The sequence below is a fragment of the Gallus gallus genome, chromosome 34 (assembly GCF_016699485.2).
Source record: "Gallus gallus isolate bGalGal1 chromosome 34, bGalGal1.mat.broiler.GRCg7b, whole genome shotgun sequence".
NCBI lineage: Eukaryota > Metazoa > Chordata > Aves > Galliformes > Phasianidae > Gallus > Gallus gallus.
This window is the reverse complement of record NC_052565.1, coordinates 2,794,312-2,821,504: the sequence shown is the minus strand read 5'-3', so window position 1 is coordinate 2,821,504 and position 27,193 is coordinate 2,794,312. Positions and strand designations below refer to the sequence as shown.

General features: G+C 51.9%; 1 long non-coding RNA gene across 1 annotated transcript; it reads right to left on the bottom strand.

Moving 5' to 3' along the window:
• Window positions 1-475: 475 nt before the first annotated feature.
• LOC121108062 lies at window positions 476-27,155 on the bottom strand. The gene is made up of 9 exons (XR_005842353.2): window positions 27,010-27,155; window positions 24,970-25,205; window positions 20,360-20,595; window positions 15,750-15,985; window positions 11,140-11,375; window positions 5,257-5,377; window positions 4,322-4,447; window positions 1,834-1,978; window positions 476-974 (listed from the first exon to the last, which is right to left on the bottom strand). It is a non-coding gene; the product is annotated as an uncharacterized LOC121108062 (long non-coding RNA).
• Window positions 27,156-27,193: the final 38 nt, after the last annotated feature.

Here is a 27,193-nt window from a genome sequence, read left to right as displayed (position 1 = left end):
ATCCAAACGCTCTTTGAACACCATGAGGCTCGGCGACTCCACCACCTCTCTGGACAGCCCATTCCAGTGCCTGACCACCCTTTCAGAGAAGTACTATTTCCTAACGTCCAGCCTGAATGTTCCCTGGTGCAGCTTGAAACTATTCCCTCTAGTCCTATCACTAGTCACACAAGAAAAGAGGACCAGGCTGCCCAGCAGACCAGACCAGCAGAGCCACATCCAGCCTGGCCTTCAATGCCTCCAGGGATGGGGCATCCACAGCCTCCCTGGGCAAGTTGTTCCAGTGCGTCACCCCCTTCTGAGTGAAAAACTTCCTCCTCATATCTAACCCAAACCTCCCCCGTCTCATTTGAAAACCGTTCCTCCTTGTCCTATCGCTATCAACCCATGTCATTCCCCCTTCTGTTTATGTGCTCCCTTCAAGTATTGGAAGGCCACCATGAGGTCTCTCTGGAGCCTTCTCTTCTCCAAGCTGAACAAGCCCAGTTCCCCCAACCTTTCTTCAGAGGAGAAGATAGCCCTGTGGTCATCTTAGTGGCCCTCCTCTGGACCCGGTCCAAGAGCTCTGCGTCTTTCTTGTGCTGGGGGCCCCAGGCCCTTCACAAGCCCTTCATCAGCCTTGTAGCCCTTTTTTGGACCTGCTCCAGTACCTCGGTTTCCCTTCTGTACCGAGGTGCCCAAAACTGAACACAGCACTCGAGGTGAGGCCTCACCAGTGCGCAGTACAGGGGCAGGATGACTTTTCCAGTGGTGCTCACCACATCATTACGGATCCAAGCCAGGATGCTGCTGGCCGCCTTGGCCACCTGGGCACACTGCTGGCTCATATGCAGCAGACTGTCCAAGTGGATGAGCTCCTTCTCCCCATCACTATTGTCTTATGGAAGGTTGCCATCAGAAGTGCAGCAATTCATGCTTCTTGGGAGCACCGCTACTGGGTCTGGGTCTTTTGGGTTGGAGCCGGTTAGATTCACCTAGGAATGAGCAGATACACAGCAGTGAGTGTCAAACTTTCACATCCTAGGAGGCAATGGTTTCATGCTGTTTTTCAGGCAGGCTTCAAGCAGCATGCAAGATGCTCACCTGGCGAGCTCCCAACAGACAAAGTATGGAGTTAGCAATAGCTGCTAATTAAGTGTGCTCAAACTCTCTCTAAAGCAGTTATGAGGTCCGATGTAGCCTGACAGTAACCCCCGCACAGTGGGGAAGAAAGCAACACCCGCACAGCTGGTTTTATGAGCACTAAACAAGCATGACTAAAATGCTCAAGGGAGACTGTCTTAATGCACAGTCACAGGATATGTTTGTTATACTGAAGACTAAGGGATATCATTTCAAAATGGCATCAGGGAGAAGATGGGATAAAACTCCCCACTGGCCCGCACTTCAGTGCTATGTTTTTATGTTTTGGATTTTACAGAGTCAGAGTCTCTGTAGCTACAGCAAGATGTTGGATGCCTTCTCTCATTGGGAATGTTTATGGAACAGTGCCTTTACGTAGTTTAAATGTCTGCCTTGTGACACAAAAGCAAAATGAACCCAGAAATGTATTCTTACTTCCATAGTAACAGTGTCAGAAAGAAACACTCTGAGACTTCTTGCAGGGATGCCCAGATACTGTCTTTCAATAACTACGTGGGGGAAAGGCACGAGAGGGGTGTGCTCTGCCAGCTCCAGATTTCGAGTTAACACGAGACTCATTTAGGAAAGACCGGGGCTAACTGAAGATGTTATGCGCAGGCTTGAACGCTAGGAGGAGGTACAAGCACACTGAAAGCACGAATTCTGTGCTGCTGAACAACAGTTTTTTGAAAGCTGGATTTGCACCCTTACCTGCCAGGACTATGACTTCCATTTCTGAGGCCTCCTGGAATTGTGCTGCAGTTTGCATTTGGCCACAGAGGATGGATTTCCCAGGCTGAAGCAGGAATGACAACTGCCAGCTGGTGATTTCTTCATCTCGTTGGGTGAAGTTCTTCTGGAGTGAGAAAATAGTCAGTGGTGTGAGTTGTGGCGCAGGGTGAGGGAAGAGCTGCACTGAGTTCTTGCCAACAGTTGCTTTTTACTAGCTCTGCCTGGTTTCTGCTGAAACAGACCTTAGAGACTCGGTCTCTTTCAAACAGTTGAGGATGTTTCCATTCTTATAGTTCAGCCCTGAAGTCTTGCTAGTTAAATTCCTCTAAACTATCCAAAGTATGATGCACTGCAGGTGAGCAAAGGCTCCACAGCTGTACAGCACAGCATCTACAGGATGGCTTTTATTTAGCTGGCAGGTGGAACTGCTTTCTGAGAAAGCATAGCCATAAAAGGCATTAAAAGCATCTCTTCTGCTGTTAACAAATCATCAGACATACTCATAATTTATAAGAGCATTTTATCACTGTATTTTAACAGGCAAACAAAACCCTTAGAAAACAGGGGCAGGTAAGTCAGAAAGCTTCACTGCCATACTTGAATCGAGCTTCATCTGCATGCAAAATATTGTAATGGTAGTGACACTTTTCTTCTTGTAAAGTTTGGGTTTGGTCACTCTCAGGATCCAGCAACAGGAAATGGCGCACAGGACTGCAGCTGCTACAACCCAGGTGGACGCAGAGAACTGAATCTAGCTGTGTCTTGCTCTTGGCCTGCTTACAGCCTGTGCTTGTTTTTGGAGACAAACATTTAAACTTCTACCAAAGTAGCTGATAGTGCCAGCTGCTAGGATCTCTGACGCCTCTCAGGGCAGAGCAGTGCAGGGGAGCACCAGGAGTCTGTTCTAAAAGCTGTCCTTGTTTGCTAATGCTTACAGAGCAAGTATTTATATGGCCATCCTCATGTGGTAAGAGGTGTGGGAGGGAAGTGTATCCTCCCCTCACATCAACATCCTGGTTGGATCCATTCCTACTACTTATTCCTTTAACATCACAGTTCCTGGGTAACGTATGCACAGCCTCATGTGTTTGTCAGCTGTACCTGAGTACCCGGGGTGAAGTTTGGCACAAATGGGCATACGGACATCCAGCTGTCCTCCAACTAGACTAATCTGAGATGGCTTAAAGCAGGCTTGGGAAGGCTTTCCCCTCTTGAAGGCTTGTACGGGTTGAGATGCCGTGCTGAGAGGGTCTGCCTTGCTAGAGTACAGTATTCCTGAGCTTAGCTGATACGCTGTGACATACTCTCACCCTTCTGCTCTCCCCTTATGTGAGGAAGCAGGCAGTGCGAATGCCTGAGTTACTGAACAACTAGCCAAGGTGATATGCTCCACTCTAAAGCGTGGATAACCATTTGGCTCAGGTGCTTTGCATGTTGATCTTCCCCTGGCAGAGCTCAGCCTGCTGTGGGCTGTTCCTGTTCAGCCAAGCTAACCCCTGCATCCTACTGACATAAAAACTGCCTTCCAGTGGGAACAAAAGCAGGACTTACAAGGAACTGTGCTATCCAAAGAAGAGCAACGCTTGTATAAAATGGAAAGCAGCAAATATTCTGGAAAAGCAGCTATCTATACTCCACCGGTGGTAATAACTGCAGTGACTGTGCAAATTTCATTGGAAGGACAGGTTATCAAAGCAGATGGAACGAACTTAGCGCTGCTCGCATTCAAGGCCAGGCCGGATGTGGCTCTGGGCAGCCTGGTCGAGTAGTTGGTGACCCTGCCCATGGCAGGAGGGTAGAAACTAGATGACCTTTGAGGTCCTTTTCAACCCAGGCCATTCTATGGTTCTATGATTCTAAAGCCACAAATCAGCAACGCAGGCAGAGAACTGGGCAACAGCTGCAGGGCCGTGCAGTCTTTGCCATCCAGCTGGACAGCCCTGCTGATTAACTTATAGAGGCTGTGCAGAAGAAATAACCAGGAAAGCATCTGTCAGAATATCTCACATTAAGAGCAAGACTTACATTTCTCCGCATCAGTGCTTATGAATACCAAGAGCTTTCTTTAAATCTGCTAATTGCTATTTATCTTCTAAGATGCTTGTAAGGATCAACAGGCCATGCACGGTGTTGCACTGCAGGACAGCTCAAATGGGAAAACACGCAGAAGCGTTGATGAGAGTGATTTTAGAAAGAAGAGAAGGAGTAGGGGACAGAGTTAAGTTATTCTGTATGGCTGGTCAGTGAGAGGACCTAACAGCAGCAGCCAAACATTCAGATGTATGTCCTTACAGAGCATCCTTGGCTTCCCAGAAAGATACTGGTAGCCACATTTACCATATTCTCACATAAGCCCAGAAGTCTGCTGTCTCCTTGATAGTAAAAGTATATTTCAGATACCTTGGAGGAGGTCAGGATTTGATCAAGGTGCCTGGTCAAGATAAAGCTAATGGAGGAAGGCGCTCACCTGCTCCATCTCCGATGACTGAGCTGGATTTGGAGCTGAAGAGGACATCTGTGTGGTTCAAGATGAATTCCACATCTGTGCCTCCATGAAGGCAGCTCTTCCTCTGACACAGGCAGACTCGCTTTGCTGTGATTTGAAGAAAAGGCAGATGAGGTAAAACTGCCATCAGACAGAAGACAGGGAAGATGCGCACCACTTGGGTAAGGCTTTGGCACGTGTCAGCTGTTGTGCCTCATTGCACGGGAAACAAGACCTTCGGGACCATTAAGAGACTACATCTCAGCAAAGCAGTACACAAGGGATCATATTGGCTGCAGTGACTGATAGCTAGGCTGTTGTTTTAGGCTGAAGTCCTGCTGCAACAGGCAACAAAACACTGGGTCAAAAGAATAAGAGGTGTGTTGCAGGTCCAGATGGAGGTAAATATATCGCGCACACACAGCGGGGAGCTTACTGCTACCTTCTTAACAGAAACAATGAGTTGGGGCATCAATGAGTTGATGGGGATCGGCCAAATGCCACCAGCACAGCTGGTGGAACAGCAGAAAAAAAAAAAAAAACAGGAATTCTTGCAGGCATTGTTCTTACCCAAAGAACCACCTGCTGGAACCACCAAATGTGGCATGAATATCATGCAGGACGTGGCAAAGACACGTGAGTAAACCTCATGGAGCAACAGAAAGAGGACCTCAGATCTGGGGCACTGCTGCACCCGTCTCCCACCATTCGAGTGGCAGGATGATAACACCAGGTGGGTATCTGGTGTGCAGGAAGCATGACCTGCTTGATTTACAGATACACCCTTTGGATCTCTATAAAAACCCCAACGTAAACAGAATGAAGACCAAAAAAGGTGCGCAGATGTATATGTACGTGACAGGCCATGCCAAGAGGCCCAGGGAAGAGGGAAATGAAAGACATCGCCTTGTGCTTACTGAGAACTTCTCATACAGTTGGTCGGTCAGCAGAGGGTTCAGGAGCTCCCTGAAGTACATTCTGCAGAGGGAGCAGTTAGGTCAAGTTAGGTCAAGAATCTGCTCGGAGTCAAATTCATGGCTGGAGAGAAGGACACAAAAATGGGTAGAGGGGATTGAAAAAGAGGAAAACAAGTAAAAAGCAATGCAAAATAAAGTCAAAAAAAGGAAGGGGTTCCTGATTGACAGGAAAAAATAAATAGTCACCAGCACTAGATGAGCCACGCTAGACGAGATCTTTCCAAAAGGAGACCTTTTCTTTTTGCTAAGGCATTTCCAGTTACGCTGACAACTGACTGCCTAGTCTACAATCACATGCCAGGAGCCCAGAGCAGCAAGGACGAGCATGGGCTGCTCAGAAGGGCTCTGCGAACAAGTGGAAACTGGAATGAGAACTGACAGCACTGACACTGCAGTCCCACAGCCTTCCAACGCTCCATCCTGAAGGAGAACTTCCTGCACCAGCAAGTCTACTGTGCACCATCAAACAGCAACAATCCTGGCCCACCACTGCTGAGTGTGCACTGCCTGCACAGAGCTGCCCCACAGCGCAGGCCTCTGAATGCCCAGAACATGGCACATGCCCCTTTCCATCCCTACTGACAGCTGTGTCAGTCACAGCACTCTCACGGTAGTTTTGGGATGCTGGACGCAATGCTGGACAGGTGGTACATCCCCCACACCACGCCATGCTGCTCAGTGAATCCAGTGCAGCTCTGGAGGACCTGGGGAACTACAGAACAAGTGCCAGCGCTTAGCTGAGCTTGTTATTCAAGTCCTGGTCCAGGCTGTGCTCTTCTCACATCCCATCCACTAAGCCCAGCCAGGCTACTGCTTGGTTCTCCCTTAGAACAGAAAGCTGTCAGAGATGTCACTGCAGGATCTGGTGCAGAGACTAGACAGAGATGTGTTCTTTGCTTTAAAGAAAAGCCAGGACCTACGAATCAGCCTGGAGAAAGTAATTCTGGGGAAGCCAGACACACTGCAAGTCCCAGCACAGCTCCCACAAGAATGGTGGTGTTCAATCTCATGTCCAGAAGAGCTATGAAACTGATGCAGTACACTCTCTTTGGACAAAAGGCTTCCTTTGTTCTCAGGCTAACGTGGGACTGGCTCACACAGTCTGCTTTAAGCAGTGTTAGATGGACACACAGGGCACACAGACACAAAATAAAAACTCTTCTAGCTAAGCCATCCAAGCCAGCTGCCTCAGCACTCATTTAAAAAAAGTTAGACCTCTCAGCTGTTGTCCTGCCATCTCTCTTTTAGTCTCTCCATCTACTCTTTTCTCACCATAGTTATGAATCCTCTCTCACACACAATAAGGACATTTATATCATTTTTAAAATATACCTAGTATTTATTTGAAGACTTTGAGAGATTGCAAACTTGTCTTCAGTGCCCCGACATTGAGCTTCGACACTTGCCTCTTATTAGCATTAGCCTCAGTCTACCTCTCAGCCATCAACTCCCATTACACATTTAACCACTGGTATCAACTTGCCCCTTGCTAGATGTGATCTCTCTAGGTTGCCTTTAGGTTGCCAACAGATGAAGGTCCCAAGAATAGGCTGTTCCTTAACATCTTGGCCGGAGTGGAGAAGATGCTCTCCCAGGTCACACCCAAACACCCTTTTCTTCAGGATCTCCCACTGCTTTGATTTCTTTGAGTGGGACTTCATGAATAGAAAAAAAAGAAGGTGGTCAGCTTGCCATCATCACCATTCCTGATCCAAGCCAGGATGTCATTGGCCGCCTTGGCCACCTGGGCACACTGCTGGCTCATATTAAGCCGACTGCCCAAGTACACACCAAGGTCCCTTTCCATCAGGCAGCTTTCCAGCCACTCCTCCCCAAGCCTGTAGGGTTGCCTGGGCTTTTTGTGAAGAAAATGCAGGACCCAACACTTGGCCCTGTTGAAACTCATACAGTTTACCTTGGCCCATCAATCCAGCCTATCCAGATCCCTCCGTAGTGCCTTTCTCCCCTCCGGCTGATCAGCACTCACTCCCAACTTGCTGTCATCTCCAAACACATTGAGCGTGAGCTCAATCCCCTTGTCAAGATCATAGTATCATAGAATCATAGAATCATAGAATAGCCTAGGTTGAAAAGGACCACAATGATCATCTGGTTTCAACCCCCACGCCACGGGCAGGGTCGACAACCACCAGACCAGGCTGCCCAGAGCCACATCCAGCCTGGCTTTGAATGCCTCCAGGGATGAGGCATCCACAGCCTCCTTGGGCAACCTGTTCCAGTTCATCACTACCCTCTGCGTGAAAAACTTCCTCCTAATATCTATCCTAAACCTCCCCTGTCTCAGTTTAAAACCATTCCCCCTTTTCCATCACTATCCACCCTCGTAAACAGCAGTCCCCCCTCCTGTTTATACTCTCCCTTCATGCATTGGAAGGCCACCATGAGGTCTCCCCAGAGCTTTCTCTTCTCCAAGCTAAATAAGCCCAGCTACCTCAACCTTCCTTCATAGGAGAGGTGCTCCAGCCCTCTGAGTATCTTAATGGCTTTCCTCTGGACCCGCTCCAAGAGCTCTGTGTCTTGCCTGTACTGAGGGCCACAGGCCTGGATGCAGTACTGCAGATGGGGCCTCACAAGAGCTGAGCAGAGGGGCACAATCACCTCCCTCTCCCTGCTGGCCACCCCTCTTTTAATGCAGCCCAGAACACAGCTGACTTTCCAATTTGCAAGCGTACACTGCTGGCTCACATCTGGCTTCTTGTCCACCAGGACCCCCAAGTACTTCTCCAACAGGGCTGCTCTCAAGGGGGTCTTTGCCCAGTCTGTATAATACCTGGGACTGCCCCGGCCCACGTGCAACACCTTGGCCTTGTTGAACCTCATTAGGTTCACATGGATTCACCTCTCCAGCCTGTCTAGGTCCCTCTGGATGGCTTCCCTTCTCTCCTATGTATCGCCTGCACCGCCCAGCTGGTGTCATCTGCAAACTTGCTGAGGGTGCACTCGATGCCATCGTCTGTCACTGATGGAGATGTTGAAGAGCACCGGTCCCAAGACCGACTCCTGAGGGACACCGCTTGTGATTGGCCTCCACCCTGACACAGACCCATTGATCACAACCCTTTGGCTGCAACCCGACAACCAATTCTTAATCCACCAAACAGTCCATCCTTCAAATCCACACCTCTCCAATTTAGAGAGCAGGATGTGGTGAAGGACCATGTCAAAGGCTTTGCACAAGTCCAGGTAGATGACATGCATCACCCTTCCCCTGTCCACCGATGCCGTCACTCCATCATAGAAGGCACTGATCGGTCAGACACAATCTGCCCTTGCTGAAGCCATGCTGGCTGTCTCAAATCACCTCTTTGTCTCATATGTGCCTTAACATAGCTTCTAGGAGGATCGGCTCCATGATCTTCCCAGGCACAGAGGTGAGGCACACCGGTCTGTATTTCCACAGATCCTCCTTTCTCCCTTTCTTAAAAATGGGAGTAACGTTTCCCTTTTTCCAGTCACTGGAGACTTCACCAGACAGCTGTGATTTTTCAAATATGATGGAGAGCGGCTCAGTGAGAGACATTAGCCGTCTCTCTCTGAACCCTAGGATGGATATCATCCAGCCCCATGGACTTACTATATACTTTCAGTTTCAAGAGGAGGTCTCGGACTTGTTCCACTGTTACAGTGGGGACGGAACCTGCTCCTCTCACCCACACCTAGGGCTTCAGGGTCCTGGCAAACAGGGGGAGGAGCCTGACCACCAGTGAAGACCGAGGCAAAGCACTTAGTGAGTACCTCAGCTTTTTCCTTCTGAGGAAGCCAGCTCTCCATCCTCATTTATCAGAGGGGGAACACTCTCCTTGATCTGTCTCCTTCTGCTTATGTACCTGAAGAGCTCCTTCTGGTTATTTTCACATCCCTCCCCACTTCCCAGGCTACACAACCCTGCTTCCCCTTCCTGGACATTTCCCTTTTTTCCTTCCTCAGCCATGCCGGTTGCCCGCCTCCTCTGCTCAATTTCTTCTGCTGGGGGGATTGAGAGCTCTTGAGTTCTCAGAAGGCTGTCCCTAAAGAGCTGCCAGCTCTGTTCTGTGCCCATGCCCTCAAGGAACCTTTCCCAGCAGATCCTACCCAGCAGTTCTTTAAGCAGCCCTTTGGCAGCCCTGAAGCACAGGGTCCTGGCTCTGCTTTTTGCCAGGCCTGCATTCCTCCAGATCACAAACCCCACCAAGGCATGCTCACTGCAGCCCAGGCTGTCTCCAATCTTAACCTCTTTAATGCTCTCCTCTGGTGAGCACCAGGTCCAGTAGGGCTTCACCTCGGCTCTGTCCGTCTAATCCCTGGACCAGGAAGTTATCCTCTAGGAGACTCCAGGACTCTCCTGGATTGTCTGCCACCCGCCATGCCGCTGTCCCACCAGATATCTGGGTGGTTGAAACCCCCTATCAAGACAAGAGCCCACAAGTGCGACACCTCCCGCAGTTGAAGCAAGAAGGCCTCATCAACAGGCTCTTCCTGATCAGGCAGCCTGTAGCAGACCCCAACCACTAGATGCTCTTTACTGGACCAAACCATAATTTTCATGATTTTTTCAGAGCTCATAAGCTCTCAACCTGGTCATGGCTGTAAACTCGGACACAGCTCTTCACAATCGATCCACTCCCTAACATAGAGGGCAACTCTCCCTCCCTTCCTACCCCGCCTATCCCTTCTGAAGAGCCTGTAGCCTTCAATCAGAGTATTAACCATTAACAAAGATGTCAAATAGGAGTGGCCCCAGTACCGAGCCCTGGGGACACCACTCGTGACTGGCTGCCAGCTGGATATAACTCCATTGACCACAACCCTTTGGGCCCGGCCATCCAGTGTTTCACCCAGCGGAGCGTACGCCCATCCAAACCGTGGGCAGCCAGCTCCTCCACGAGGTTGCTGTGGGGGATAGTGTCAAAGACTTTACTGAAGTCCAGGTAGACCACATCGACAGCCCTACTTTCATCCGCTAAGCGGGTCACCTTGTCACAGAACAAAATCAGGCTTGTCAAACAGGATCTAGCATTCATAAACCCATGTTGACTGGGCCTGATCCCCTGGTTGACCTTTAATTGATCCGTGACAGCTCCCGAGATTATCCGTTCCATAACCTTCCCTGGCACCGAGGTGAGACTGACAGGTCTGTAGCTACCAGGATCATCTTTCCAGCCCTTCTGGAAGACGGCTGTCACATTTGCAGGCTCCAGTCTGCTGGGACATCCCCGCTTAGCCAGGACTGCCAAAGGATGATGGAGAGTGGCTTGGCAGCCACACCCACCAACGCCCTCAGCACTCCAGGGTGCAATCCATCCGGCCCCATGGACTTGTGAGCGTCCAGCTTTTGGAGCAAGTCCAAAACCATCTCATCATGGATCACGCAGGGCTTATTCTGTTCCCCATCCCTATCTACCAGCGCAGGGGGCTGCGTGCCCAGGGAACAACTAGTCTTACTAGTAAAGACGGAGGCAAAGAAAGCACTGAGCACCTCAGCCTTATCCTGATTCTTGGTCACTGTGTTCCCCCTTGTGTCCAACAGGGGATGGAGATTCTCCTTTCTTTTCCCTCCTCCTTTCTTTGCTTTCAGTTTCGATCTCACTGTGCTCCCCAGATGCTTTTCCCTTATCTCCGTGCTCTGCCCAGATGCCACTGTTTCACTGCATCTCCCTGCGGATTTCCCACCCCACAGCCCCACCCACTGCCACCATCTGCAGAGCTCTGCCCTCCCCCCAGCCCCTCCCGCACCTCCCCAGGAGACCCCTGAGGGAGGTCTCCTCAGGCTCAACTGACCCCTGAAGCTTCTTCGCCCCCCACTGCCCCTCGAGGCCCACTCACGCTTCAGGCCGTGCGCGTAGGCTGTGTTGCCATGGCAACAGCGCGCCCTCACTCACTGCACGCGCGGGAAGCCGTCCCCGTTGTGACGTCATGACCCTGCGCCGCGCGGAAGAGGCGGCCATGCGGAAGGCTGGCTGTAACTCGCAGTGCTCCCACGCCGCGGAGCAGCCCTGCGGTTCCGAGCGCCGCCTCAGCTTCTACAAGTGGGTGTTTGCTTTGTAGGCTGGACCGAGAATCTGAAAGTGGAGGCAGACGGTATGAAGACAGTGCAGTAAACCTCGTACGCCTGCTGTCACTGCTCACTCTGGGATAGCAGTCGCTTTAGCAGAGGCACAGTCCATTGTGCTACCAGAAATAGTGCTCAGCTGCCATGATACCACCCTGCAACTCCTCTCCAGCACCTGCCCGAGGTCACTGATTTCTCAGGATCCTCCAGGGGGTACAACATTCTCCTGTTTCTTCTCAGCTCTTAGCACTGCTACACTTCTCAGGAGCTATGGCCGCAAACAAAGCAGCCATCAGTCAGCTGTAAAAGCACCCCGGTACTCTGCAAGAGGACAGAGTGCTCCTGTTCTGACCACTTCCCTCAGCAGCCCGCTACTGAAATGGTTTGTGGGGTTCCTTTGAGCAAGCTGCTAAGGACAGAGGCAGTCACACCAGCTGCCTATACACTAACTGGGAGAGAGGGATCTTTAACATCTTTATTACACCTCCTTAATTGAGTATAACTCTTTTCTAAAAAAAATTCTCAGCACTACAAATGATAATATTCAAAACATGTACATATATATGGCATACATACATTTCATAGAAATTAAATAACAACAAACAAGAAACAAAAGACCCCCAATAAACTGCTTTCTTCCAAAGCGTACCCTGGTGAGCAGAGAACAGCAATACCAAGCCTGCCGTCATCACGTCACTGCCATCAGGGCTCAAACTAAGGCAGCCATCTGACCAGGGAAGAAGTTCTATTAGGCACTGCTCAGTGATGACGCTCAGAATGAAGCAGCAAAGATGTTACGTGGAGGAGGTGACTTTTTGGAACTATCACCCTTTGTCTTCTGTAGCCAGCACTGACTGGCTATATATATAAACAGCTGTATAAATGGCTGTTTATATATCATAAACAGCCATTCCCCCTCCTGTTTATACGCTCCCTTCAAGTACTGGAAGGCCACCATGAGGTCTCCCCAGAGCTTTCTCTTCTCCAAGCTAAACAAGCCCAGTTTCCTCAACCTTTCCTCATAGGAGAGGTGTTCCAGCCCTCTGAGCATCTTAATGGCCCTCCTCTGGATCCTCTAAGACCTCCTCATCCTTCCTGTGCTGGGGGTCCCAGGCCTGGATGCAGTACTCTAGATGGGGCCTCACAAGAGCTGAGTAGAGGGGCACAGTCACCTCCCTCTCCCTGCTGGCCACCCCTCTTTTAATGCAGCCCAGAACACAGCTGACTTTCCAATTTGCAAGCGTACACTGCTGGCTCACGTCTGGCTTCTTGTCCACCAGGACCCCCAAGTACTTCTCCAACAGGGCTGCTCTCAAGGGGGTCTTTGCCCAGTCTGTATAATACCTGGGACTGCCCCGGCCCACGTGCAACACCTTGGCCTTGTTGAACCTCATTAGGTTCACATGGATTCACCTCTCCAGCCTGTCTAGGTCCCTCTGGATGGCTTCCCTTCTCTCCTATGTATCGCCTGCACCGCCCAGCTGGTGTCATCTGCAAACTTGCTGAGGGTGCACTCGATGCCATCGTCTGTCACTGATGGAGATGTTGAAGAGCACCGGTCCCAAGACCGACTCCTGAGGGACACCGCTCGTGATTGGCCTCCACCATGACACAGACCCGTTGATCACAACCCTTTGGCTGCGACCCGCCAACCAATTCTTAATCCACCAAACAGTCCATCCTTCAAATCCACACCTCTCCAATTTAGAGAGCAGGATGTGGTGAAGGACCATGTCAAAGGCTTTGCAGAAGTCCAGGTAGATGACATGCATCACCCTTCCCCTGTCCACCGATGCCGTCACTCCATCATAGAAGGCACTGATCGGTCAGACACAATCTGCCCTTGCTGAAGCCATGCTGGCTGTCTCAAATCACCTCTTTGTCTCATACGTGCCTTAACATAGCTTCTAGGAGGATCGGCTCCATGATCTTCCCAGGCACAGAGGTGAGGCACACCGGTCTGTATTTCCACAGATCCTCCTTTCTCCCTTTCTTAAAAATGGGAGTAACGTTTCCCTTTTTCCAGTCACTGGAGACTTCACCAGACAGCTGTGATTTTTCAAATATGATGGAGAGCGGCTCAGTGAGACATTAGCCGTCTCTCTCTGAACCCTAGGATGGATATCATCCAGCCCCATGGACTTATTATATACTTTCAGTTTCAAGAGGAGGTCTCGGACTTGTTCCACTGTTACAGTGGGACGGAACCTGCTCCTCTCACCCACACCTAGGGCTTCAGGGTCCTGGCAAACAGGGGGAGGAGCCTGACCACCAGTGAAGACCGAGGCAAAGCACTTAGTGAGTACCTCAGCTTTTTCCTTCTGAGGAAGCCAGCTCTCCATCCTCATTTATCAGAGGGGGAACACTCTCCTTGATCTGTCTCCTCCTGCTTATGTACCTGAAGAGCTCCTTCTGGTTATTTTCACATCCCTCCCCACTTCCCAGGCTACACAACCTTCCTGGTAGCCTGCTTCCCCTTCCTGGACATTTCCCTTTTTTCCTTCCTCAGCCATGCCGGTTGCCCGCCTCCTCTGCTCAATTTCTTCTGCTGGGGGGATTGAGAGCTCTTGAGCTCTCAGAAGGCTGTCCCTAAAGAGCTGCCAGCTCTGTTCTGTGCCCATGCCCTCAAGGAACCTTTCCCAGCAGATCCTACCCAGCAGTTCTTTAAGCAGCCCTTTGGCAGCCCTGAAGCACAGGGTCCTGGCTCTGCTTTTTGCCAGGCCTGCATTCCTCCAGATCACAAACCCCACCAAGGCATGCTCACTGCAGCCCAGGCTGTCTCCAATCTTAACCTCTTTAATGCTCTCCTCTGGTGAGCACCAGGTCCAGTAGGGCTTCACCTCGGCTCTGTCCGTCTAATCCCTGGACCAGGAAGTTATCCTCTAGGAGACTCCAGGACTCTCCTGGATTGTCTGCCACCCGCCATGCCGCTGTCCCACCAGATATCTGGGTGGTTGAAACCCCCTATCAAGACAAGAGCCCACAAGTGCGACACCTCCCGCCGTTGAAGCAAGAAGGCCTCATCAACAGGCTCCTCCTGATCAGGCAGCCTGTAGCAGACCCCAACCACTAGATGCTCTTTACTGGACCAAACCATAATTTTCATGATTTTTTCAGAGCTCATAAGCTCTCAACCTGGTCATGGCTGTAAACTCGGACACAGCTCTTCACAATCGATCCACTCCCTAACATAGAGGGCAACTCTCCCTCCCTTCCTACCCTGCCTATCCCTTCTGAAGAGCCTGTAGCCTTCAATCAGAGTATTAACCATTAACAAAGATGTCAAATAGGAGTGGCCCCAGTACCGAGCCCTGGGGACACCACTCGTGACTGGCTGCCAGCTGGATATAACTCCACTGACCACAACCCTTTGGGCCCGGCCATCCAGTGTTTCACCCAGCGGAGCGTACGCCCATCCAAACCGTGGGCAGCCAGCTCCTCCACGAGGTTGCTGTGGGGGATAGTGTCAAAGACTTTACTGAAGTCCAGGTAGACCACATCGACAGCCCTACTTTCATCCGCTAAGCGGGTCACCTTGTCACAGAACAAAATCAGGCTTGTCAAACAGGATCTAGCATTCATAAACCCATGCTGACTGGGCCTGATCCCCTGGTTGACCTTTAATTGATCCGTGACGGCTCCCGAGATTATCCGTTCCATAACCTTCCCTGGCACCGAGGTGAGACTGACAGGTCTGTAGCTACCAGGATCATCTTTCCAGCCCTTTTGGAAGACGGCTGTCACATTTGCAGGCTCCAGTCTGCTGGGACATCCCCGCTTAGCCAGGACTGCCGAAGGATGATGGAGAGTGGCTTGGCAGCCACATCCACCAACGCCCTCAGCACTCCAGGGTGCAATCCATCCGGCCCCATGGACTTGTGAGCGTCCAGCTTTTGGAGCAAGTCCAAAACCATCTCATCATGGATCACGCAGGGCTTATTCTGTTCCCCATCCCTATCTACCAGCGCAGGGGGCTGCGTGCCCAGGGAACAACTAGTCTTACTAGTAAAGACGGAGGCAAAGAAAGCACTGAGCACCTCAGCCTTATCCTGATTCTTGGTCACTGTGTTCCCCCTTGTGTCCAACAGGGGATGGAGATTCTCCTTTCTTTTCCCTCCTCCTTTCTTTGCTTTCAGTTTCGATCTCACTGTGCTCCCCAGATGCTTTTCCCTTATCTCCGTGCTCTGCCCAGATGCCACTGTTTCACTGCATCTCCCTGCGGATTTCCCACCCCACAGCCCCACCCACTGCCACCATCTGCAGAGCTCTGCCCTCCCCCCAGCCCCTCCCGCACCTCCCCAGGAGACCCCTGAGGGAGGTCTCCTCAGGCTCAACTGACCCCTGAAGCTTCTTCGCCCCCCACTGCCCCTCGAGGCCCACTCACGCTTCAGGCCGTGCGCGTAGGCTGTGTTGCCATGGCAACAGCGCGCCCTCACTCACTGCACGCGCGGGAAGCCGTCCCCGTTGTGACGTCATGACCCTGCGCCGCGCGGAAGAGGCGGCCATGCGGAAGGCTGGCTGTAACTCGCAGTGCTCCCACGCCGCGGAGCAGCCCTGCGGTTCCGAGCGCCGCCTCAGCTTCTACAAGTGGGTGTTTGCTTTGTAGGCTGGACCGAGAATCTGAAAGTGGAGGCAGACGGTATGAAGACAGTGCAGTAAACCTCGTACGCCTGCTGTCACTGCTCACTCTGGGATAGCAGTCGCTTTAGCAGAGGCACAGTCCATTGTGCTACCAGAAATAGTGCTCAGCTGCCATGATACCACCCTGCAACTCCTCTCCAGCACCTGCCCGAGGTCACTGATTTCTCAGGATCCTCCAGGGGGTACAACATTCTCCTGTTTCTTCTCAGCTCTTAGCACTGCTACACTTCTCAGGAGCTATGGCCGCAAACAAAGCAGCCATCAGTCAGCTGTAAAAGCACCCCGGTACTCTGCAAGAGGACAGAGTGCTCCTGTTCTGACCACTTCCCTCAGCAGCCCGCTACTGAAATGGTTTGTGGGGTTCCTTTGAGCAAGCTGCTAAGGACAGAGGCAGTCACACCAGCTGCCTATACACTAACTGGGAGAGAGGGATCTTTAACATCTTTATTACACCTCCTTAATTGAGTATAACTCTTTTCTAAAAAAAATTCTCAGCACTACAAATGATAATATTCAAAACATGTACATATATATGGCATACATACATTTCATAGAAATTAAATAACAACAAACAAGAAACAAAAGACCCCCAATAAACTGCTTTCTTCCAAAGCGTACCCTGGTGAGCAGAGAACAGCAATACCAAGCCTGCCGTCATCACGTCACTGCCATCAGGGCTCAAACTAAGGCAGCCATCTGACCAGGGAAGAAGTTCTATTAGGCACTGCTCAGTGATGACGCTCAGAATGAAGCAGCAAAGATGTTACGTGGAGGAGGTGACTTTTTGGAACTATCACCCTTTGTCTTCTGTAGCCAGCACTGACTGGCTATATATATAAACAGCTGTATAAATGGCTGTTTATATATCATAAACAGCCATTCCCCCTCCTGTTTATACGCTCCCTTCAAGTACTGGAAGGCCACCATGAGGTCTCCCCAGAGCTTTCTCTTCTCCAAGCTAAACAAGCCCAGTTTCCTCAACCTTTCCTCATAGGAGAGGTGTTCCAGCCCTCTGAGCATCTTAATGGCCCTCCTCTGGATCCTCTAAGACCTCCTCATCCTTCCTGTGCTGGGGGTCCCAGGCCTGGATGCAGTACTCTAGATGGGGCCTCACAAGAGCTGAGTAGAGGGGCACAGTCACCTCCCTCTCCCTGCTGGCCACCCCTCTTTTAATGCAGCCCAGAACACAGCTGACTTTCCAATTTGCAAGCGTACACTGCTGGCTCACGTCTGGCTTCTTGTCCACCAGGACCCCCAAGTACTTCTCCAACAGGGCTGCTCTCAAGGGGGTCTTTGCCCAGTCTGTATAATACCTGGGACTGCCCCGGCCCACGTGCAACACCTTGGCCTTGTTGAACCTCATTAGGTTCACATGGATTCACCTCTCCAGCCTGTCTAGGTCCCTCTGGATGGCTTCCCTTCTCTCCTATGTATCGCCTGCACCGCCCAGCTGGTGTCATCTGCAAACTTGCTGAGGGTGCACTCGATGCCATCGTCTGTCACTGATGGAGATGTTGAAGAGCACCGGTCCCAAGACCGACTCCTGAGGGACACCGCTCGTGATTGGCCTCCACCATGACACAGACCCGTTGATCACAACCCTTTGGCTGCGACCCGCCAACCAATTCTTAATCCACCAAACAGTCCATCCTTCAAATCCACACCTCTCCAATTTAGAGAGCAGGATGTGGTGAAGGACCATGTCAAAGGCTTTGCAGAAGTCCAGGTAGATGACATGCATCACCCTTCCCCTGTCCACCGATGCCGTCACTCCATCATAGAAGGCACTGATCGGTCAGACACAATCTGCCCTTGCTGAAGCCATGCTGGCTGTCTCAAATCACCTCTTTGTCTCATACGTGCCTTAACATAGCTTCTAGGAGGATCGGCTCCATGATCTTCCCAGGCACAGAGGTGAGGCACACCGGTCTGTATTTCCACAGATCCTCCTTTCTCCCTTTCTTAAAAATGGGAGTAACGTTTCCCTTTTTCCAGTCACTGGAGACTTCACCAGACAGCTGTGATTTTTCAAATATGATGGAGAGCGGCTCAGTGAGACATTAGCCGTCTCTCTCTGAACCCTAGGATGGATATCATCCAGCCCCATGGACTTATTATATACTTTCAGTTTCAAGAGGAGGTCTCGGACTTGTTCCACTGTTACAGTGGGACGGAACCTGCTCCTCTCACCCACACCTAGGGCTTCAGGGTCCTGGCAAACAGGGGGAGGAGCCTGACCACCAGTGAAGACCGAGGCAAAGCACTTAGTGAGTACCTCAGCTTTTTCCTTCTGAGGAAGCCAGCTCTCCATCCTCATTTATCAGAGGGGGAACACTCTCCTTGATCTGTCTCCTCCTGCTTATGTACCTGAAGAGCTCCTTCTGGTTATTTTCACATCCCTCCCCACTTCCCAGGCTACACAACCTTCCTGGTAGCCTGCTTCCCCTTCCTGGACATTTCCCTTTTTTCCTTCCTCAGCCATGCCGGTTGCCCGCCTCCTCTGCTCAATTTCTTCTGCTGGGGGGATTGAGAGCTCTTGAGCTCTCAGAAGGCTGTCCCTAAAGAGCTGCCAGCTCTGTTCTGTGCCCATGCCCTCAAGGAACCTTTCCCAGCAGATCCTACCCAGCAGTTCTTTAAGCAGCCCTTTGGCAGCCCTGAAGCACAGGGTCCTGGCTCTGCTTTTTGCCAGGCCTGCATTCCTCCAGATCACAAACCCCACCAAGGCATGCTCACTGCAGCCCAGGCTGTCTCCAATCTTAACCTCTTTAATGCTCTCCTCTGGTGAGCACCAGGTCCAGTAGGGCTTCACCTCGGCTCTGTCCGTCTAATCCCTGGACCAGGAAGTTATCCTCTAGGAGACTCCAGGACTCTCCTGGATTGTCTGCCACCCGCCATGCCGCTGTCCCACCAGATATCTGGGTGGTTGAAACCCCCTATCAAGACAAGAGCCCACAAGTGCGACACCTCCCGCCGTTGAAGCAAGAAGGCCTCATCAACAGGCTCCTCCTGATCAGGCAGCCTGTAGCAGACCCCAACCACTAGATGCTCTTTACTGGACCAAACCATAATTTTCATGATTTTTTCAGAGCTCATAAGCTCTCAACCTGGTCATGGCTGTAAACTCGGACACAGCTCTTCACAATCGATCCACTCCCTAACATAGAGGGCAACTCTCCCTCCCTTCCTACCCTGCCTATCCCTTCTGAAGAGCCTGTAGCCTTCAATCAGAGTATTAACCATTAACAAAGATGTCAAATAGGAGTGGCCCCAGTACCGAGCCCTGGGGACACCACTCGTGACTGGCTGCCAGCTGGATATAACTCCACTGACCACAACCCTTTGGGCCCGGCCATCCAGTGTTTCACCCAGCGGAGCGTACGCCCATCCAAACCGTGGGCAGCCAGCTCCTCCACGAGGTTGCTGTGGGGGATAGTGTCAAAGACTTTACTGAAGTCCAGGTAGACCACATCGACAGCCCTACTTTCATCCGCTAAGCGGGTCACCTTGTCACAGAACAAAATCAGGCTTGTCAAACAGGATCTAGCATTCATAAACCCATGCTGACTGGGCCTGATCCCCTGGTTGACCTTTAATTGATCCGTGACGGCTCCCGAGATTATCCGTTCCATAACCTTCCCTGGCACCGAGGTGAGACTGACAGGTCTGTAGCTACCAGGATCATCTTTCCAGCCCTTTTGGAAGACGGCTGTCACATTTGCAGGCTCCAGTCTGCTGGGACATCCCCGCTTAGCCAGGACTGCCGAAGGATGATGGAGAGTGGCTTGGCAGCCACATCCACCAACGCCCTCAGCACTCCAGGGTGCAATCCATCCGGCCCCATGGACTTGTGAGCGTCCAGCTTTTGGAGCAAGTCCAAAACCATCTCATCATGGATCACGCAGGGCTTATTCTGTTCCCCATCCCTATCTACCAGCGCAGGGGGCTGCGTGCCCAGGGAACAACTAGTCTTACTAGTAAAGACGGAGGCAAAGAAAGCACTGAGCACCTCAGCCTTATCCTGATTCTTGGTCACTGTGTTCCCCCTTGTGTCCAACAGGGGATGGAGATTCTCCTTTCTTTTCCCTCCTCCTTTCTTTGCTTTCAGTTTCGATCTCACTGTGCTCCCCAGATGCTTTTCCCTTATCTCCGTGCTCTGCCCAGATGCCACTGTTTCACTGCATCTCCCTGCGGATTTCCCACCCCACAGCCCCACCCACTGCCACCATCTGCAGAGCTCTGCCCTCCCCCCAGCCCCTCCCGCACCTCCCCAGGAGACCCCTGAGGGAGGTCTCCTCAGGCTCAACTGACCCCTGAAGCTTCTTCGCCCCCCACTGCCCCTCGAGGCCCACTCACGCTTCAGGCCGTGCGCGTAGGCTGTGTTGCCATGGCAACAGCGCGCCCTCACTCACTGCACGCGCGGGAAGCCGTCCCCGTTGTGACGTCATGACCCTGCGCCGCGCGGAAGAGGCGGCCATGCGGAAGGCTGGCTGTAACTCGCAGTGCTCCCACGCCGCGGAGCAGCCCTGCGGTTCCGAGCGCCGCCTCAGCTTCTACAAGTGGGTGTTTGCTTTGTAGGCTGGACCGAGAATCTGAAAGTGGAGGCAGACGGTATGAAGACAGTGCAGTAAACCTCGTACGCCTGCTGTCACTGCTCACTCTGGGATAGCAGTCGCTTTAGCAGAGGCACAGTCCATTGTGCTACCAGAAATAGTGCTCAGCTGCCATGATACCACCCTGCAACTCCTCTCCAGCACCTGCCCGAGGTCACTGATTTCTCAGGATCCTCCAGGGGGTACAACATTCTCCTGTTTCTTCTCAGCTCTTAGCACTGCTACACTTCTCAGGAGCTATGGCCGCAAACAAAGCAGCCATCAGTCAGCTGTAAAAGCACCCCGGTACTCTGCAAGAGGACAGAGTGCTCCTGTTCTGACCACTTCCCTCAGCAGCCCGCTACTGAAATGGTTTGTGGGGTTCCTTTGAGCAAGCTGCTAAGGACAGAGGCAGTCACACCAGCTGCCTATACACTAACTGGGAGAGAGGGATCTTTAACATCTTTATTACACCTCCTTAATTGAGTATAACTCTTTTCTAAAAAAAATTCTCAGCACTACAAATGATAATATTCAAAACATGTACATATATATGGCATACATACATTTCATAGAAATTAAATAACAACAAACAAGAAACAAAAGACCCCCAATAAACTGCTTTCTTCCAAAGCGTACCCTGGTGAGCAGAGAACAGCAATACCAAGCCTGCCGTCATCACGTCACTGCCATCAGGGCTCAAACTAAGGCAGCCATCTGACCAGGGAAGAAGTTCTATTAGGCACTGCTCAGTGATGACGCTCAGAATGAAGCAGCAAAGATGTTACGTGGAGGAGGTGACTTTTTGGAACTATCACCCTTTGTCTTCTGTAGCCAGCACTGACTGGCTATATATATAAACAGCTGTATAAATGGCTGTTTATATATCATAAACAGCCATTCCCCCTCCTGTTTATACGCTCCCTTCAAGTACTGGAAGGCCACCATGAGGTCTCCCCAGAGCTTTCTCTTCTCCAAGCTAAACAAGCCCAGTTTCCTCAACCTTTCCTCATAGGAGAGGTGTTCCAGCCCTCTGAGCATCTTAATGGCCCTCCTCTGGATCCTCTAAGACCTCCTCATCCTTCCTGTGCTGGGGGTCCCAGGCCTGGATGCAGTACTCTAGATGGGGCCTCACAAGAGCTGAGTAGAGGGGCACAGTCACCTCCCTCTCCCTGCTGGCCACCCCTCTTTTAATGCAGCCCAGAACACAGCTGACTTTCCAATTTGCAAGCGTACACTGCTGGCTCACGTCTGGCTTCTTGTCCACCAGGACCCCCAAGTACTTCTCCAACAGGGCTGCTCTCAAGGGGGTCTTTGCCCAGTCTGTATAATACCTGGGACTGCCCCGGCCCACGTGCAACACCTTGGCCTTGTTGAACCTCATTAGGTTCACATGGATTCACCTCTCCAGCCTGTCTAGGTCCCTCTGGATGGCTTCCCTTCTCTCCTATGTATCGCCTGCACCGCCCAGCTGGTGTCATCTGCAAACTTGCTGAGGGTGCACTCGATGCCATCGTCTGTCACTGATGGAGATGTTGAAGAGCACCGGTCCCAAGACCGACTCCTGAGGGACACCGCTCGTGATTGGCCTCCACCATGACACAGACCCGTTGATCACAACCCTTTGGCTGCGACCCGCCAACCAATTCTTAATCCACCAAACAGTCCATCCTTCAAATCCACACCTCTCCAATTTAGAGAGCAGGATGTGGTGAAGGACCATGTCAAAGGCTTTGCAGAAGTCCAGGTAGATGACATGCATCACCCTTCCCCTGTCCACCGATGCCGTCACTCCATCATAGAAGGCACTGATCGGTCAGACACAATCTGCCCTTGCTGAAGCCATGCTGGCTGTCTCAAATCACCTCTTTGTCTCATACGTGCCTTAACATAGCTTCTAGGAGGATCGGCTCCATGATCTTCCCAGGCACAGAGGTGAGGCACACCGGTCTGTATTTCCACAGATCCTCCTTTCTCCCTTTCTTAAAAATGGGAGTAACGTTTCCCTTTTTCCAGTCACTGGAGACTTCACCAGACAGCTGTGATTTTTCAAATATGATGGAGAGCGGCTCAGTGAGACATTAGCCGTCTCTCTCTGAACCCTAGGATGGATATCATCCAGCCCCATGGACTTATTATATACTTTCAGTTTCAAGAGGAGGTCTCGGACTTGTTCCACTGTTACAGTGGGACGGAACCTGCTCCTCTCACCCACACCTAGGGCTTCAGGGTCCTGGCAAACAGGGGGAGGAGCCTGACCACCAGTGAAGACCGAGGCAAAGCACTTAGTGAGTACCTCAGCTTTTTCCTTCTGAGGAAGCCAGCTCTCCATCCTCATTTATCAGAGGGGGAACACTCTCCTTGATCTGTCTCCTCCTGCTTATGTACCTGAAGAGCTCCTTCTGGTTATTTTCACATCCCTCCCCACTTCCCAGGCTACACAACCTTCCTGGTAGCCTGCTTCCCCTTCCTGGACATTTCCCTTTTTTCCTTCCTCAGCCATGCCGGTTGCCCGCCTCCTCTGCTCAATTTCTTCTGCTGGGGGGATTGAGAGCTCTTGAGCTCTCAGAAGGCTGTCCCTAAAGAGCTGCCAGCTCTGTTCTGTGCCCATGCCCTCAAGGAACCTTTCCCAGCAGATCCTACCCAGCAGTTCTTTAAGCAGCCCTTTGGCAGCCCTGAAGCACAGGGTCCTGGCTCTGCTTTTTGCCAGGCCTGCATTCCTCCAGATCACAAACCCCACCAAGGCATGCTCACTGCAGCCCAGGCTGTCTCCAATCTTAACCTCTTTAATGCTCTCCTCTGGTGAGCACCAGGTCCAGTAGGGCTTCACCTCGGCTCTGTCCGTCTAATCCCTGGACCAGGAAGTTATCCTCTAGGAGACTCCAGGACTCTCCTGGATTGTCTGCCACCCGCCATGCCGCTGTCCCACCAGATATCTGGGTGGTTGAAACCCCCTATCAAGACAAGAGCCCACAAGTGCGACACCTCCCGCCGTTGAAGCAAGAAGGCCTCATCAACAGGCTCCTCCTGATCAGGCAGCCTGTAGCAGACCCCAACCACTAGATGCTCTTTACTGGACCAAACCATAATTTTCATGATTTTTTCAGAGCTCATAAGCTCTCAACCTGGTCATGGCTGTAAACTCGGACACAGCTCTTCACAATCGATCCACTCCCTAACATAGAGGGCAACTCTCCCTCCCTTCCTACCCTGCCTATCCCTTCTGAAGAGCCTGTAGCCTTCAATCAGAGTATTAACCATTAACAAAGATGTCAAATAGGAGTGGCCCCAGTACCGAGCCCTGGGGACACCACTCGTGACTGGCTGCCAGCTGGATATAACTCCACTGACCACAACCCTTTGGGCCCGGCCATCCAGTGTTTCACCCAGCGGAGCGTACGCCCATCCAAACCGTGGGCAGCCAGCTCCTCCACGAGGTTGCTGTGGGGGATAGTGTCAAAGACTTTACTGAAGTCCAGGTAGACCACATCGACAGCCCTACTTTCATCCGCTAAGCGGGTCACCTTGTCACAGAACAAAATCAGGCTTGTCAAACAGGATCTAGCATTCATAAACCCATGCTGACTGGGCCTGATCCCCTGGTTGACCTTTAATTGATCCGTGACGGCTCCCGAGATTATCCGTTCCATAACCTTCCCTGGCACCGAGGTGAGACTGACAGGTCTGTAGCTACCAGGATCATCTTTCCAGCCCTTTTGGAAGACGGCTGTCACATTTGCAGGCTCCAGTCTGCTGGGACATCCCCGCTTAGCCAGGACTGCCGAAGGATGATGGAGAGTGGCTTGGCAGCCACATCCACCAACGCCCTCAGCACTCCAGGGTGCAATCCATCCGGCCCCATGGACTTGTGAGCGTCCAGCTTTTGGAGCAAGTCCAAAACCATCTCATCATGGATCACGCAGGGCTTATTCTGTTCCCCATCCCTATCTACCAGCGCAGGGGGCTGCGTGCCCAGGGAACAACTAGTCTTACTAGTAAAGACGGAGGCAAAGAAAGCACTGAGCACCTCAGCCTTATCCTGATTCTTGGTCACTGTGTTCCCCCTTGTGTCCAACAGGGGATGGAGATTCTCCTTTCTTTTCCCTCCTCCTTTCTTTGCTTTCAGTTTCGATCTCACTGTGCTCCCCAGATGCTTTTCCCTTATCTCCGTGCTCTGCCCAGATGCCACTGTTTCACTGCATCTCCCTGCGGATTTCCCACCCCACAGCCCCACCCACTGCCACCATCTGCAGAGCTCTGCCCTCCCCCCAGCCCCTCCCGCACCTCCCCAGGAGACCCCTGAGGGAGGTCTCCTCAGGCTCAACTGACCCCTGAAGCTTCTTCGCCCCCCACTGCCCCTCGAGGCCCACTCACGCTTCAGGCCGTGCGCGTAGGCTGTGTTGCCATGGCAACAGCGCGCCCTCACTCACTGCACGCGCGGGAAGCCGTCCCCGTTGTGACGTCATGACCCTGCGCCGCGCGGAAGAGGCGGCCATGCGGAAGGCTGGCTGTAACTCGCAGTGCTCCCACGCCGCGGAGCAGCCCTGCGGTTCCGAGCGCCGCCTCAGCTTCTACAAGTGGGTGTTTGCTTTGTAGGCTGGACCGAGAATCTGAAAGTGGAGGCAGACGGTATGAAGACAGTGCAGTAAACCTCGTACGCCTGCTGTCACTGCTCACTCTGGGATAGCAGTCGCTTTAGCAGAGGCACAGTCCATTGTGCTACCAGAAATAGTGCTCAGCTGCCATGATACCACCCTGCAACTCCTCTCCAGCACCTGCCCGAGGTCACTGATTTCTCAGGATCCTCCAGGGGGTACAACATTCTCCTGTTTCTTCTCAGCTCTTAGCACTGCTACACTTCTCAGGAGCTATGGCCGCAAACAAAGCAGCCATCAGTCAGCTGTAAAAGCACCCCGGTACTCTGCAAGAGGACAGAGTGCTCCTGTTCTGACCACTTCCCTCAGCAGCCCACTACTGAAATGGTTTGTGGGGTTCCTTTGAGCAAGCTGCTAAGGACAGAGGCAGTCACACCAGCTGCCTATACACTAACTGGGAGAGAGGGATCTTTAACATCTTTATTACACCTCCTTAATTGAGTATAACTCTTTTCTAAAAAAAATTCTCAGCACTACAAATGATAATATTCAAAACATGTACATATATATGGCATACATACATTTCATAGAAATTAAATAACAACAAACAAGAAACAAAAGACCCCCAATAAACCGCTTTCTTCCAAAGCGTACCCTGGTGAGCAGAGAACAGCAATACCAAGCCTGCCGTCATCACGTCACTGCCATCAGGGCTCAAACTAAGGCAGCCATCTGACCAGGGAAGAAGTTCTATTAGGCACTGCTCAGTGATGACGCTCAGAATGAAGCAGCAAAGATGTTACGTGGAGGAGGTGACTTTTTGGAACTATCACCCTTTGTCTTCTGTAGCCAGCACTGACTGGCTATATATATATATAAACAGCTGTATAAATGGCTGTTTATATATCATAAACAGCCATTCCCCCTCCTGTTTATACGCTCCCTTCAAGTACTGGAAGGCCACCACGAGGTCTCCCCAAAGCTTTCTCTTCTCCAAGCTAAACAAGCCCAGTTTCCTCAACCTTTCCTCATAGGAGAGGTGTTCCAGCCCTCTGAGCATCTTAATAGCCCTCCTCTGGATCCTCTAAGATCTCCTCATCCTTCCTGTGCTGGGGGTCCCAGGCCTGGATGCAGTACTGCAGATGGGGCCTCACAAGAGCTGAGCAGAGGGGCACAGTCACCTCCCTCTCCCTGCTGGCCATCCCTTTTTTTTAATGCAGCCCAGAGCACAGTTGGCCTTCCGGGCTGCAGGCACACACTGTTGGCTCATGTCCCCCAGGACTCCCAAATCCTTCTCCAACAGGGCTGCTCTTGAGATCTTCCTCCAGTTTATATAAATACCAGGGACTGCCCTGGCCCCAGTGCAGCACCCTGCACTTGGCCTTATTGAACCTCACTAGGTTCACTCCAGTCCCATTAGGTTTACTCCAACTGTTACAATTGAGAAATGAGATCATAAGGGGCTGCAATTAGAGGGGGGAAAAGCTGTTGTCTGCAAAATGCCACAGCCTGGGGACAGCAGCCAGCTGCCATGGGCATTCCTATGGCAGGAAGGGACACAGGGGGCACGGCCCAGCTTGGGGACATGAGCCGCAACCAAAGGGACCTTGTTCAGAACACTGGGACCACGGTGCCATGGGACAACCCAGGGCGCACGAGGAGACGTGGGAAGGAGGGATGGAGAAGAGCAGAAGTGAAGGAACGGATGGTGGGAGAGATGGAGGATGAGGGAGGGACACACAGCAGGCCGTGTCTGGGCCCACATGAGTGATCTGTTGGCCCCATAGCCGTGCTGGCTGCCACTGTGCCCACCACTTACCATAACATCACATCGAGAGTCAGTGCAAAATCACTTCAGGCGCGTTTAACAGAGAACAGGAAAAGGCCAGAAAGGCACAAAGCCTAACCGCAGCGGCGGCAGCAACCGCCACGACACCCGCCGGGCTTCCAGAACCTTCCTCCGCCGGCACCACCGTAGCCAATCAGCGGCCGCTGCTGGGAGC